Source organism: Drosophila guanche, unplaced genomic scaffold (assembly GCF_900245975.1).
Source record: "Drosophila guanche unplaced genomic scaffold, DGUA_6, whole genome shotgun sequence".
In the NCBI taxonomy this organism is placed as follows: domain Eukaryota; kingdom Metazoa; phylum Arthropoda; class Insecta; order Diptera; family Drosophilidae; genus Drosophila; species Drosophila guanche.
Genome location: NW_022995744.1, coordinates 11,900,115 through 11,915,762, shown reverse-complemented (window position 1 = coordinate 11,915,762; position 15,648 = coordinate 11,900,115). Strand labels below are relative to the sequence as shown.

General features: G+C 45.2%; 1 protein-coding gene across 4 annotated transcripts in view; it reads right to left on the bottom strand.

Annotated features, from left to right (window-relative positions):
* The window catches only part of LOC117580298 (BAI1-associated protein 3), a 53,087-nt gene that overhangs the window by 19,728 nt on the left and 17,711 nt on the right, over positions 1-15,648 (bottom strand). For 3 of the 4 annotated variants that reach the window (XM_034266782.1, XM_034266784.1, XM_034266781.1), the window contains exon 2: positions 8,296-8,495. The exons of the other annotated variant lie outside the window; for it this stretch is intronic. The gene's annotated coding sequence lies outside the window, so the exon portion shown is untranslated. The remainder of the gene's footprint in view (positions 1-8,295; positions 8,496-15,648) is intronic. 4 annotated transcript variants of the gene reach the window in all.

The window sequence follows — 15,648 nt, the reverse complement described above, 5'->3', positions numbered from 1 at the left end:
AGATTACATGAAAGCAGACGCAAGAAGAGAGCGCAAAACGAAGGAGAACGTCAAACAGCGGGACCCTACAGTAGACCACATGGCAAAGATCATTGATAAAATATTTATTAAATCGAATTGTTGTCGATTTAGCTATGTAAATACGCTAGAAAACCAACATCAGCCCGCAACATAAATCCGAGTTGATTTGGGGGACACATTTCTGCCCAAATGCCATGTTGAACAGTGCGATTAAGCGCACTCGTGGACAATGCAAGGGGTTTTGTTGTGCTGTGTGCGTGCGTCTGTGTGGAGTGGATTTAAATGCTATAAAAGCAATGCGTGGAAGTCACCCACCAGCAGCAGTAGTGGCGACAGTAGCAGCAAAAATACCAACAAAAACAGCAGCAATGATTGCCATTTGTAAGCCAGTGTGTTCGTGTGTAATCAACTCGTTCATGCATGACCCACCCCCACCCCCACCCACTCAGCCCATTTCCCTTTTGGCTTTCGCATGTTATCCCGCTTGTGCTGGTGCCATAATTAGCGGACTCTGAGAATAATTTGCAAACCATTTTTGTTATCTCTTTGTCCGGATTGGGTGGCACGTTGTTTGCTTTGCATCAACCCTCCCTCCTCTCGGGGAGCGTATAATGAGTTGGAACAGATGTTTGCAATGCAATGCAAATTCATGATTATTATCTACGAAATGTAATTTTGTGGTTTCCATGAAAACTAGATCTCCATCTGTGCAGCTTTCTTGTCTGAAATTCATCCTTCTATTAACTGCAGAAGGGCATGCATATGGGCTGCTGTAAGGTTATCGAATAGCTTCGACCCTCCAAAGCTTCCTTTTCTTTCGCGTTCTGATTTGCCTCTGTTTTTGTGTGCTTTTCGAAAATGCTTGAAATAAATCAACCCAAGCACAAAAGTTGATTTATATGGTGCACGTAAAATTGCCATTAGGCGACAGACAAATGTATCGCAATTAAATGAAATGGAAACGATGGCAATAGCAATAGCAACAGCTGGCTCACACCCCCGCACCATATGGGTGCGGGGGGAGTGGATGGAAGAGGAAGCGAAGCCAACTTAGACTTTAATTAAGATTAATTAGTCACTAGCCAAGCCAAGCCAAGCCCCCATCGGGGTAGTACTAATGTATGCCATAAAGAAGGAGCCAAACCGTGTCGTTGTTCCTTCAACCTATTTAGTTTTTATTAATGATTGCGTATACGATATGTGTGTGCGTCGGAGTTTCCTGCACGAGGATGAGTGTGCTGACAGGAACCCTTATAAGGTTTGGGGCGGAAAGAACTAAATTAAATGTGGATTGCACTAATGTGACTTCCGGAATATACTCCGGCGCGAACTGTGACAATGTTGCGCGTTCTCTTCCCTTTTCCCTTTGTGCCCTTCTATAATTATCTTTTGCTGTCCCTTCATGAGGGTTCCTTCCCGCTGTTGGTTTTGCCATATTCCAGTCAATTCTAGACACATTCTGTGAGTTGATTTGGTTACCACACGCACACACATTCAAACACAATTTAAAAAGCATTTCATAAGTCCCACCCACCTGTGCCAACCATCTTGCAGTGCAGAAAAAGTTGAGAAACCAAAAAAAAGAAGATGGAAAATTGAAAAAAAAATTTCAGAGATTCAGTCAGTGGAAGTTAAGATACGCTTACCGGAAGGGTACTACAAACAAGAATATGAATACATTACAGAATAGGGTTCTGCATTCATCAACTGTTGTAATAAACCTTTGGAGGTACATAAGTTTAATTCGTATTCATATTCATATACCCCACTCGGGCAGCTCACATGTACCGTATACCCTTTTACTCTTGAGGAGAAAGAAACCGCTAAATATGAGCTGGCGCACAAATCCCCAAAGGAAAGGAATCCCCCTCTATACACACATACATTCAAACACACGCGAGCTGCGGGGTAAAAAAAGAAGCAATTGTAAGGCAATTTCAAAGGCGAAATTATTATGTCGCTTTATGTCATTTTTTTCCGCCAAGCCAAGTTTTTCCAAGGCAACCAGCAGATTAATGTGGTTGAAGCTCACCCCAGGCCCAGGACGGGGTGGCTGGGGAAAAAAACCTGCGTATGGAGGTTAAGGGTAGTACGTGAAAATGACAAAGCAGCTGCTCAACAACAAACGGCAACGCATGCTGTGGCATAAAATTTATTTTCACTCCTGTCCTGTTTTGCCCTGTCCCCCCCACATGATATGTGGCTTTAAAGATCAGGGGTCGGGTGAGGACTCCAGAAAAAAAGCGGTACCTGGAAAACCAGCAGAAGGGAAAAAAACCTCATTTACATTGTGGCAGATATGCCAGATTCGACATCTCAGAAGGCAAGGGGGGACAGTATACGAGAAACCGTGAGCCAAACAAATGTGCGGCATTCAAATGTCTTGCTTAGTCGTGTGTGTGTGTGTTAGTGTGTGAGTGGGCGTGGCGAAAAAACATAAATTACTTCATGCACGAGCTGCCAGGCAGCAAAAAAGAGACACCGGAGAACAAAAAACCTGAGCAGGAGCCGGAGCTGGAGCTGGAGCGAGAGCTGAAGCTGGAGCCTGTGCAACAATTGTGAGGAAAATGTAATTTAATTGACACCAGCCATTGGATAATGGCATGACGAGTATCCCAGGCATCCAGTGTCAGTAATAATCCTCGCAAATGAAAGCAAAAATGCTGCTAGATTACCAGTCAAACATCAGTTAAGTACGGGGAGGCATCCAAGGCAACGGATAGTTGATAAAATGAGCGTGAATTGCCTGAAACGCGATGCAGAAAAAATACCTTGCACTTCTCAGAGCAAAACAGAGAGAGGAGAGAGAAGGACAGAGAAATCCATAGCGCAGGATTGGCACCCACGGCCACTCTCGTTGAGCTTCTCGTTTTTCCGCATCATCAGCATTGGCATCATCAGCATTGGCATCATCATCGTCATAAATCACCAGAGTGCAGCATATGCATCACTTTCCACACTTTCATTCAGCAAGCTCTTTGTTTGCTTTGGCAATTTGTAGTCAGCATGTAGCCTGAGAAGAAGAAGTAGCAGAAGGACAAGGACTCCCTTAGACCGTGCGGTCCACTGTCAAATGCAATAAACCAGATCCTTTTGTGTGTTGGCACTACAAGATGCTGGAGCTGGACAAACAGCAATAGCAGCAGCAACAGCAACAAGAGTTACGACAAATACTGTGGGAGGCACACACAATGAGCGGCCCAAGGAGGCCATGAGTAATGTGGCCCGAGCATGCAAAAGTGCCAAACCGGAAGCACAAGGACTGGACTGTCTTGCCTTTGATAAATGCTCAGCAAGGAGGGTCACCTGCCTGCCTGCCATCCAGCTTGGCTGCCTGTCGGGTAAATTGCTAAATTTGTTAAGGCACAAACTGCGCAACACACACACACACGAAATTTTCGGGGCAAGTGCAACAGAAATTCAATTATCCGGCCCGTCTGCAGCCGTCTCATCAGCTATTAATTACAAAGGCAGGCGGGGCGGGAGTGTTAGGGCGCTTCAAAAACTGTGCACTCAATGCACTCAAGGCTCCAACAAATCCCGTATTGATTAATTGCCAGTAAAAGCAAACGTTTCCCAGGGTTCAGGGTCCCAGTGCCTGTTTTCCTTTGGGAAATTCTTCTTTTAATTAGCAACCCAGCAGAGAGTTCAGAAAAGGCTGATCAGGCTGAAGCTTACAACTTTTGCGGGAAACTTTAAGTCAAAACTTTGTGTGCCAAGGTGTATTTTCAGTGTGTATGTGTGTGGTGGCTCAGTTTAAGATCTAATTAAATATTGGCTGGCATTTCAATCAAAATTTCCATATGAAAGGCATGAATAGAGGGGAGGAAGAGGTCGCCCCCACCACTACTTCAGCTCTCTATGTGTCTCTGTGGAATGTCCAATTAAAACTATCAAATTACGTGTACGCCATGTGAGGCGTAGCCATGATGCCTAATTACGAGAGTCAGGCAGTCGGCAGAGTAAGTCGGCGGAACCCTTGAAGAAACCCCATAGCTCGAAGCTCGAATATCCATCTCCTCTCAAATCATCCACTCAGAGGACATGGGATCCAGCGGTCTCGTGTATGTATTTGCGGCGAGGACCAAAAATGTGTTTTTGGCAAAAGAGGAGGAATTCGCGTGTGTGTGTCTGTCTCGCTCCGGAAATTCGAGGCGTGTCATCGTACGCACTCGCCCACAGACAGCGACACACACAAAGCATGCATAATTAATGTGACTGTGCGAGTGTTCTATGTCGCCTAATTGTCAAGTGTGGCCAGACCGCAAAGAGAGTGGGAGAGAGAGAGTGAGCGGCAGAGTGGAAGAGTGGAAGAGGAGCCGCAACATGGCCCCGAGAGCCAATATTTAATTGTTGCCTTTGACATTGCAACAATCCCAAAGTGGCACATCCATTGGGCCCTGAAGCAGTATCCGGTTGCAGCATTAATTACAAATTCCGAGCACGCTTCGCCCTTTCACAATCGATGGATGGGATGCCACAAATTTCGTCTAAAGTGGGGGGGGATTTGAGTCTGTAAACTTTCGATAAACTCTTTATGCTGTTAATTAATGCATGAGCATACAAGTTTTTTGCTCGAAGAAGAGTTTCTTCTCCTCCTGCAGGAGCTGTGCTCTGTGCTCACTGAACTTGAAAGTCACCTTGCTGCGCTCTCTCACAGGTTCTTCCACGCTTTGATGCGTTCTTTGACGTCAATCAAATCCAAAGGATGGCGTGTGGGTAAACCCTATAGATTAGAGGTTCTGTAGCATGGCTTCCCTCATGTGTGTCCCGTGTGTGCGTCTAGGGATGCTTTGTTTGCCTCTGAAATGTCAAACAACAAAAGCTGGAGCCAAAACGAAGACATCTTCTTGCAGCAGCAACAGAAGCAGCAGCAGTGGCAGTTTTACAACTCCACATTGTTGCAAATTACAAGCAAATCCAGAACGGCTCAATGCACAAAATGTACTCGCAATGGGGCATAAAGAGAGACAGATAGACAGCGACAAATAGGTGGGGGTGGACAGAGAGAGAGAGAGAGGGTCAAAGGTGAGGATGGGTTATGGTCTTGCCAGACGTTCAACGTTTCCAGCTCGTTGACTTCAGCTTTAAGTTCATTTTTACTGTGTTGGCAAAAGGACACCATAAAAATTGCTTTTCAGCTTCTGTTCTCTTTTGCTCGCTATCGGCATCTCGATATATCTCTGTGCCTTCTTTTATTTTCTTGTTATGACCACACTGCGACGTCATTGCCATTGGCCTTTTTTTTTTTGCTTTGTTTGGCCATTGCCAGGTATTCCCCCCTTTTTCCTGTTTCGCCTATCCTGCGTTTATTCGCCAAGGTCTACAATTATAGGCGCTTCATACAGCTTATTTACGACGTATGCGAAGTGCACACACACAAAACACGCATACGCCGTGTTACCCACTCATGCATACATTTTTGCATTCTGCCTCCCCTCCGGCCCTTCCCTTTTGCGTTTTGCTGTGAACGTGTATATTTTTTTGTGTACTACATTTTCCCCGCTTTTGTATGCTTAAACGCTCGGTAATTAAAAAAGTGTTGGCGGGCCATGCAACAGGAAGCGGGGGCCAGAGGAAATTTCCAGGATGCCAGGCATTACCAAACATTCTGTGGGCTAATTATGAGGTATAGTTTGAAGTTTAATCTTTAATTGGTTTGGTTAAAAAGTTCAGGTTCAGACCGCAGGGAAAAATTCCTCACACTTTTTCCAATCAATTTTTCTCTTGACTTTTCTGGATTATTTCCACGGTTATATTTAACCTGAACTTACAGACAGACTTGTGTTGACAGAAGGAGGCATTCCGCCAACCCCATTTCGCTTTAAGCCGCTTTTTATTCGAGTGTACCTATTTTTTCATAATATTAGCCGTCGTGTATTTCATGTGACGAGTGGCTGAGTGATGTGTTGGCGGAGCATCTGATGGTTGCCCCAAGTGATGTTGTCGACAGAACGTTAAGCGGGATTAGGACCTTCGCTTTGCGCCGCTTTGTTTCCGAATACCGTCAACACCATCAACAAGGTGACATCAGGGAGAGAAGGAGGGCCAGAGCAGTGGTAAGCAAATAAAAACACACCCAGAATAGCAGAGTGGCAAAAGACAAAAGATGGCAAAACATGGCCATATTTTGCATATGGCTTTAATGGCAGCTTAGCGGCATAAAAATAGCAAAAGTCCTCGAAGGAGATGGGGCCTGGGACAAAGCAGATACTTGCACAAAGTAGCTCTTGCTCGACAGGCTTGTTGTCTGCATGCCACACGCTGCCTCGAGGCGGCCAAAATGCGCGGAAAACTTTGAGCCAAAGCCGAGGCAAAGATGCGATGCCAAAGGGAAGTGGCAGGGAGGGAAGGGGTACTCTTGTAGCAATTGGTACTGTCAGCTGAGCAAAGTTTTTAATTAAAATAACCGAGCAATAAAACAGAGCAACACAGGAATACAGCAGCAGGCGATGGATGTGGCAAGTAGAAGCGAAGGGGAAGATGAAGCCGAGCCGGGGCTAAATGGGAAATTAGCAGCGACAATTTCTCCTGGTCACATGTACAACGCATACGAAGGGTGGGGAGTCCTGCGACGCAATTAAAATTTAACAGCACCCAAACGCCATTCGTTTTGTTATTTTCTATTTATTGTACAATGTGCATGGGCTCTTTCTCTTGCTCTCTGTACGCTCTTTGAATATTTATAGCGAAAAAGGTCAATGCAATGCCCTTGAACCCTTCATCGCCCTCAGAGCCAGAGAAATATTGCGCTGGTTTCACGCCCGAGCTGCTGCTGGCCCTCTCGAACAGACAATGCTCCAGAAAATAAACAGCCTGGACCAGCGAGGTTTGCTCATTAAAAAATCATAAATCAAACTGCAGTTAAAGGCCGCCTTTCATTTTCCCATTCATAATAAAAATGGGGAAGTTTTTAATGAAAAAAACAAACTGTCCAAAAAGTAAAATTTAAAGCTTAGATTAAAGCACAAGTGAAAGGAAATTTTTCACAGAAAAGAAAACTGTGATGATGCGTTGTCGTGTGGCGGCCCCAAGCTCTGCAGCAAGATTGATTGATGACATGACGTCAATTTGCCTGAGCCACTCTAGTGCCCCACTGTCACTCCTTCTCCGCTGCGAGGGCATGCAAAGGGAACAGGCTCTGTGCTCTGAGCCCTGGCAAGGATGTGAACAAACAGACGGACGGACAGACAGAGAGACCACCAAGGGCGTGACCAGACATGAGGCCCGACATTTGCGACGGCGATGACGATGAAAAGACAATGAAAAAGGCATTAAAACTGTGGTCAGTCCGGGGGCACCACAGAAACGAAAAGAATTATCATACAAGACTCCAAAGGATGAGCAGTGCTCCAGATGATCAACCACTCTCTTGGGGTATGGGCGTTGCTGGGGTGCATGTTTCTGTCTTGTTTGTGGGCATGGCAAAGGGCACATAATAATAACATACAAGGGGCAAAAAAAAGAAGAAAGAAGGCAAGAATTTCTATATTAGGAAAAGAAACCAAACAAAAATGTGCAAATTATTTTGTAAAGTTGTTACAAAAATTGATTTATCAGAAGACCCATGGCCAGCATCAATTGTGTGATCTATCGATCCAATCTATAATGTTCACCTAAAATAACCGCCTGTTATCCTTTCGCACCATCAAAAATAATTCCCTAATTCAACTAATGAAATAATTCTAGGCATAATTCTGCCCGCTCTCTCTTTTTTGCTGACCATTTGCGTACCAGCAATAATAATCATAAAAATAAATTTCCTGTTTATTATCTGCGCAGCCTAAAATCGTTATGCATGATTAATAAAGTTTTCTATTGTTATTATGGTAGTTGCTGCTGCTGCTGCTGTTCGTTGCTTCCGGCCCAGAGGTTGCCATGAAAATTATGCATAATTGGTGTCACTGTCATCCCACACAAAAACACACACAACCCCGCAGTCCACAGTCCACCCCGCTTGGCTCTACTGAACTCTCATTGGATCACATCCCCGTGATGTCCCCAGTTGCCGGTGCGACGCCGGCTTCGCCAAACGGTGGCTGCCTCAAATTTAAAACAGAAAAAGCATTTGACAAAACGGACACATTCCTGGGGGGCCATGTGTGCCAGCCAGCCGCTGCGGACTGCCTACTGTTTAACGAGCATTTTGCCGCACAGACACCTACAGAATTATGCAAAAATAAAATTAAAGTTTCATGTGGGACAGACAATGGCACTGCATGGAAAATAAAAAAAAGGGGGGGGAATAAAAATGAAATTTTAAAACACACATACCGAAAAGGCAGACAATTCGATGGCATAGGCGCATCATCAACAAGAACGTTGTCGTCGTCGTCTCCTACATCATGTTACTGCTCCTCGCTGCGGATGTTGCCGATGCTTGCTCTGTGGATGTGGCTAAGACTGTGGCCTGAAACTGGGGGACTCAGGCTATGGCCCGTTCGGCATGCCCGGCACGTCCTCTAATGCTGCGACTGCAAAGATAAAAACCAAGGATATAAACCAAAAGAATCGGCCCGGCAATTACTTCGAGTGATGGCTTTCTAATTTAGGGCTTAATTTGTGTGGATTTAAGGCGAAGCAGCAGCAGAGCCGACAGCAGCTAACAAATATATTTTTAAGCAATGCCATTAAATTTCGGGCCTGTACACAGGTAAACCCAGAGCATTGGCCCAACACTTTACGGCCAAGAAAAGGAGAAGAAGGAAAAAGGAGAAGCAAATGCCCTCTAGTCAACGTTACGTATACGACGCCCCCCAAATGACATGTACATAAATTTAATGCTAGAAATGTTTGTCACCCCCACCCCACCCTGACGACACGGCACACGACCCTGTCTGCGCCTGGATTCGTGGGTGTTGATTTGGGTCCCTTTTTTTTTGGGTTTATTTTTGTTTTTTTGGTTGGGTGTTCCATCTCGAGGCACCGTTACATTTCCGCTCTGGTTGCATGAGTATCCGTTTCCGTTAGTTGATTTCACGCACTCAAGTCCGACAGAATAATAAACTAAATTAGGAGAGCACGACTCCCATTTTGTGTACGTTTTTTAGGCCATTAATTGCCTTGCCTTTAGGCTGTTTAAGTTTTCGGGGTTTAACTTTTCCAAAATCTCTAAGCAGAGACTTGAATTTCTTAAGAAATGCAGATTTAATGTGTCCAAAAGTTAGATATTTGAGGCTTTAGTGTGAACCCAATTAGATTGTTTGCTTATGAATAAATGTTCAACTTAAATCCGTTAATTAATGTTCTCTCATAACTGAAATTAAATCAAGCAAAAGCTGTCGGGCGTTTGTATCCCCTGTCCGAATGTAGGATTTAAGGCTTGTGTATTTGCAACTGCAAAAACATTTTTGAATTGGCAACTGCAAGTCAAATCAAAGCCACACACAGTCGGTGCGATAGCGAGAGCGAACTACAGAACGCACGTCGCACAATGTCGTTCGTTGTTGTCGTGAATGCTGCTGCTGTTGCTGATGCTGTTGGCTGTCCTGTCCGTCTAGGCAATTGCACATGCCAAAAGGAAAAACGAATGGAAAAGCTCTCTGCTGGCGAGCAGATAGTCAGTTCTACACGTTGACCATCCAATGGGGTTCGAGGGCAGGCAAGAGCAAGTGTGGCTGCTGCTGGTGCCATGAGGGGCACAACAATGCACAGATGGAAATGTGCAACGCAGCGACGGGACGCTCCAAATGACAGAACTGTCAAAGGGTCGACTGTTCCCCTTCTCGCTATTTTGTTGGTTGGCATAGTAGCCCACGGGGGACGTGAACGTAGTCGGGAATGTGGAGTTCGGTCCTGGGACCTGGCTAAATGCCATTGCCAGCTGTATTTTTGCACTAAAAGCTTTTGATAATGGGTAGCGTCAATATTGTGACATGCTTTAATAACAACGAAACAGAGAAAAAACACAGAGCAGAGCAGAGAACGGAAATAGGAAATGGGAAATGAGAAAAGCAAAGCCACAGAGCACTAAAATTCATTCTCTGCATTTGACGAATGAAATCGAATACCTTTTACAACGGAAGAGAACCAGAAACAGAAACAGAATAACCACATAAATTCATTTGTTGTGTGCGAGGGGAGGCTAACCCTTTTCCAGGGTCATACATACAGCATTTACATTCTTTCTTTTTTTTTGGCCAGCGCCAGGCGGCGTTGTGCTCCCTTTTGCTTTTTGCCATGCTCTGTCTGCCGACTCTCCCGGCATTTACACAATATAAACTTTACACGTACAATCATCGCACATACGGCGTGTATTCCGAGGGTATTGGTATTTTGGGCACGTAAAACATCAACGCATAAATACAGAAAAAAGCACGCAGCCCAGGACTCGCAGCCGCAGCGGCGGAAGGAGCTCCACGGAGGTGGAAGTTGAGCCTGTCGAATGGCATGGCAAAGAAATGGCGTTTGCCGATCAGGAGACGACACAACACAATGCAGAAGGCAGCTGTAGCGTTCAGTAGCCAAGAACTGTTCGCACAACTGGCAGAACAGAACATCGAAACATGTCGAGGACCTGGAACACGTAGCTTGGGTGACTGATTGGAGTACAAGGACTGCAGGGTGCATCCGATTGGAACTGGTTCGCACAGCAGACAGCACAGGGCAACAACAGCAGCAACAGCAGCAGCGATTGTCGAGCCATTCAACCAAAAACCTGATTCCAAGAGAATTCTGTCGGAAACTATTGAACAAGAGAAGGAATACATAATGTGGGACGATGGTTGGACCATTTTTATATCATTTTATGGTTGATAATATTAATTATCTCATTTATTAATACTTATAATAATTCTTTAAGCAAATGGAATATTATCTGTAATCCAATTTAAAAATATTCCCATCAAACTATAATACTTTTTGCATCCCATATATCTCTCATGTAAATCTCTTAAGACATTCCATTTGGCATCCCTGGCATATGTCAATATTTAGAGCAGGAGATTCCTTTTCCCTTTTACCTTTTTTTGGGGGGAAAATTCAATTTGTTATAATTTGGAAATTTCATTTTTCGTTATGTAAATTCGTTCGATAAGCCGCATACAGACGAATGCCCCAACAACCGAAAGGGAAACAGAAACACAGATGAAGGTGGAACGAAAGCTAGAAGCAAGCAAATAGAAGGTAAGGCAAAACATGTGTGGAGGTGTGAGTGTGTGTGGCAGGAACAAAGGAGTATAGGCGCAACAGAAAAGCAATTTGTGGCAGCTTAAATGTCAATGCGAAAGCAGCCACGCTTCAAGCCACAATCGGCATTAGTTTGTTGGAGACGCCGTTAGTGCTATATCGTCTCTATATGCTAAGCACCCTGGCCGACCTCTGCCTGTGGGCTATAAATAGAGCACGTCTTGGACGATTTCTGGTTTATTTTTAGCCCAAAGGGCGTGCCCGTGCCCACTGGATTGTAGCCTCAGGTTGAGCTATAAAAACAAAAGTTCTGTTCGGGCAGCTAAAAACAAATTGCAAACAATAAACCCAACAGCTAGTCGCTCCACTTCGAAGAGCGACTCCTACACATGTACGAGGGAGTAGGATGACATGTCTTGCAGACGTGGACTGGCGGCCCGAGAGGGAGGACACACACACGCCCCCACAACCATACCCCCAATCAGGTGCCAAAAACTTCCATGCTCCGGCTGGGAAAATTGTCAATGAATTGCCCTTTGGGAGCCAGTCAGCCAGCCCTGCGAGTCCTGTCTGTCAGTCAGACTGTGTGCCATCCTCCTCCGCCTCGCCCCCTGCTACTCCTGCTGTGTTTGCTGTCCATCGATTGTTTTTACCTTCACAGACAGCCAGGATAAATGTAAGGATACTCTTGTGTAGGGGTGTGTGTTTACTTTTGTTAATGGCGTCCGTTGTTATTTGGTCATTGATTCGAGCATCCAATAAGTGAAATGTCCTTGAACAGCAGTGCCTGCACCTCCCGGCTGTCTGTCTTCATCTGTACTTGTACCGCTTGTACCTCCCATTCAGCTCTTGCTAATTTATTAATATTTCAATTTCAATGTCTGTCGGCCCACTGTCAAATGAGAGTCATTCGTTTTTCTGCAACCTATGGCATTTCTCATAAAAGGTTCCCTGCATTAGTATCTGCTCTGATTCGACTGAGTGCAACATGGCGTGTGATTAATATTTACAAATCGCATTAAAGCCTTTCAGCAGGGGCCGGCTCTGCGCCCAGAGCACGCATTAAACCCTAATCCAGTGCTACACATCTTTTCGGAATCCGAGGCGGCTTCTATCTGCCACATAAAAGTATACGATTATTATTATTATTGTTATGTGCACAATTGTTGGAAAAAGAGCAGAGAGCAGCCAGCAGCCAGCAGCGAGCAAGAACAACAACAGGAACATTTACTCGTAAATGGAAGCCCGATGAAATTTTAGCTCAATAACTCAATCAGATTTCGACACAAACACACCCAAACCAACGGTTGGGGGAAACATTTTGATGCATGGCCAGGGAAAAATAAAATACACCAAAAAATAATACATATACTCGCAGCACCCGTCCTCTTGCGGATATAAGGAATGGGCTGTGTGCAGGCAGAGAGCTAAACGAAACGGAAATACCCTTTAGAGAGAAGGAATTGCCACTCTGCCAACTCATCCATCAGCTAACTGATCGAACATTCAAGTGAGTCACTTCGCCTCATCCACTAAGGATTAAAGCAGCGATGCCAATTAAATGAGCATAATTAACTAGAAATCAGGCATTAAAGGTGCCTCTCTTGCGGAATACCTTCACTGCCAAATATCATATAAAACCTGTAATACCCTCAATGTCAGTGTAATAAGTTCGTGTTTCTCTTTGGCTCTTTGTTCATCTAATCCCACACCACGTATATATTACAAAATCGATGAATCAAAGTAAATTACCAGAAATAAATGGGATACAATATGTGTAAGCGTGGTCGCACCGCTACCTGATGTATGTATATGAATGTATGTATTTAGATGGTCAGTGGCTCGGCCTTCCCCACAATTTCCGTTGGTTTTTCTGTTCCTTGTTTTTCCCCTGACTTAGCCAAAGTTAAACGCGGGACAGGATAAGCCACTAGTTGACCTGGAAACAGAAAGCGGTATGGAGAGTTGGGGACTGGGGGCTGAGGACTCTGTGTGCTGGGCTTGGCTTAGCTTGGCTTGGCAATGGCAGCGTTAAGCTAAGCCATTGCAAAATGCTGCTCAGGTAAATGGCAGCCACTAAAAACCGTGCGGTATGACACGTCGCTCACTCGCAAATCCACACACACACACACATATGAATCCCTCTCTCTGGAGCGGTGCAGGAAATTGAAAAAGTTTGTATATGCCAGACATCCGTTTCAGCTGTGTGTCCCGCTGCTGTTGCCGGTGCCGTACCCGTTCGAGTTGAGTGCGCTCACTAATTTAATAAGCCAAAGGCGAAGAGACTTGGCCACTTTTTAGTGCTAGAGAGACACGGCCACACATCACACACGAAGCCACACCAAATTGCCACTCTATTCTCTTGCATTGAATTTCTTTTGGCTTTCTTTCTCCCAACACTTGTTTGTCAGTGCAATAATATAAATTTATACATATTGTATGCATGTATTCGTCTGCCTGCGAGTGTGTGTGTGTGTGCGTGCCAAAAACTTTTGCGTGTTTATTAAAAACTTGGCCCAATTTTTTTCGTTTTGGGTTTTCCCTTTCTGGACGGACGGACACACACAACACATAAATATTACTTTTGTCTGGTGGCCGATGCGGCGGGAAGCCAAAGTGAAATTCACGGTCATTCATTCGCCAAGGGTGAAATGCTTAAAAGATTTTCGTTTCCTTGGAATTCGCACTGAATTTATTGACGAGCTTTGCTGGATATTTCCAGGGGAAAACAGTTGAAGCAGCAACAACCACATTTAAAGCGATTTGCTGCTGCCTTTAATGAGCTCAGGATAATGGCCTGAAGGCACGGACCTTAGACTATGCAGGTAAGCTTATTGCTTTGTCTCGATTTGGCTGGTTGGATGGACAGATGGATGACTGTGGAGTACAGAGGGACTCGCAAGTCCCTCCAGGCACTGTCCACTTCTGCACACATCATTATTGTGTTGTGCCCGACCTAGTTTGGGGTGGGACGCGTTGGTTCCTTGCTGTTTAATTTATCGCACAAACGGGCTAAATATGTTTGCTTTGCCCTCGCTCCTTTCGCATAATAAACTCATTAAAATGCAGCCCGTTGCTGGACAACTGGTGGAGAGCTGTCAATGCGGGTCTCCCCACCATATGGCTCAGAGTGTCGGCTTGCCTTGTCGTCTATTGTGGTTTGCATACGCCCCCAACACTCACTCCCTCGTCTTTCATTGTGTCTACATTTGATGGGTGTGGTGCGTCCGCGTTGGCTTTCCCATTCCCTGTCACCTTTTGGCCAAGTGGGTCAATGTGCTTTGAACTGATTAGTGTCAGTCTGGTGCTTGTGGCCTTCTACCTTATCCCCCCGTATCCTGATTGAACCAAACCGAACGAACAGCTTTAAGTGGCCAAAAGATGCCGGAAGTTTTGGTCTGCTCATCACGTACCTTAAGGCCATATGTCCGCATAGCCACAGTCGCAGTCGAGCCGCAAATAGCATGCATAAATTGAGCAGCAAAATCGATAAAGCCAAAACCATGTGTTCCATTGAGGTGCTAACGGTTGGTTGGACTGGTTGGTTGGTGGCTCGTAAATTATGCCACGCCCCTGCCATAACGAGGCTAATAATTCAGGAAATAATTCTCGCTACATTTTCTCCCTCCCTTTGATTTTTTTCCTCCTTTTGCTGCCTTTTGGCTTTATTTTTTGGCTCCCCGACACAAGCCCAAAAGTTGTTTCTCGCTTTTCATATGTTTTCAGACATTTTATGTTTGTGTTTGGATAAAAATGTTGATAAAAATATCAAATTTCAATGTTTTTATTAGCCCCTGATTTTTCTCTATTCAAATTTTGTTTTGGCAACTCCATTTTGGCATTTATTGACGGCGACAACTGACAAACAATGAACGACAAACGTTTGGACGACAAAAGGCAGCAGCCAGCCATCAACATCGAACAGCAACAACAGCAGGAATCGAGCATGCTGTAACTTTTTATCAAGTTATTAACTTATCTAATTCGATTATGGGTCCTGGTTCTGGGGTACCGGTACCCGTACCCATGCCCTTACCGGTGCTTGTGTCCTGGCGTCCTGTTGGCTGTGTGTGTGGTGTGTATGGGAGCCTCCAATAGCAGCTAAAGGCAGCCCGCCTGTTCGTGTCAGACGCGTTTACATAGCCAGCAATTCAATTAGAAATGTGGTAGCAGGCGGCAGGCAACAAAAAACAGAAGAGAACGCGCGCGAGCAGAACAGCAAAAACAATGGACAGAGGCGGCAGCAGCAGTAGCAGCACACAGTCAAAATGGCTGCCTAGACAAACAGTGGGACAGACAGACAGGCGGACAAAGAGAACAAGAGAGTGAGATAGTGGGAGAGAGAGAGAGAGAGACAGCAAACAGAGTGAATGACAGACAGACAGACAGGCTGGCTGGCTGGCTCTATCAAAAACGCTAAGCAACAGACTGGCAGGCAGGCAGGCAGGCAAGGACAAGCCGAGTGTGGCAGTGGCACGGGAGATAACTAAAAGGCATATG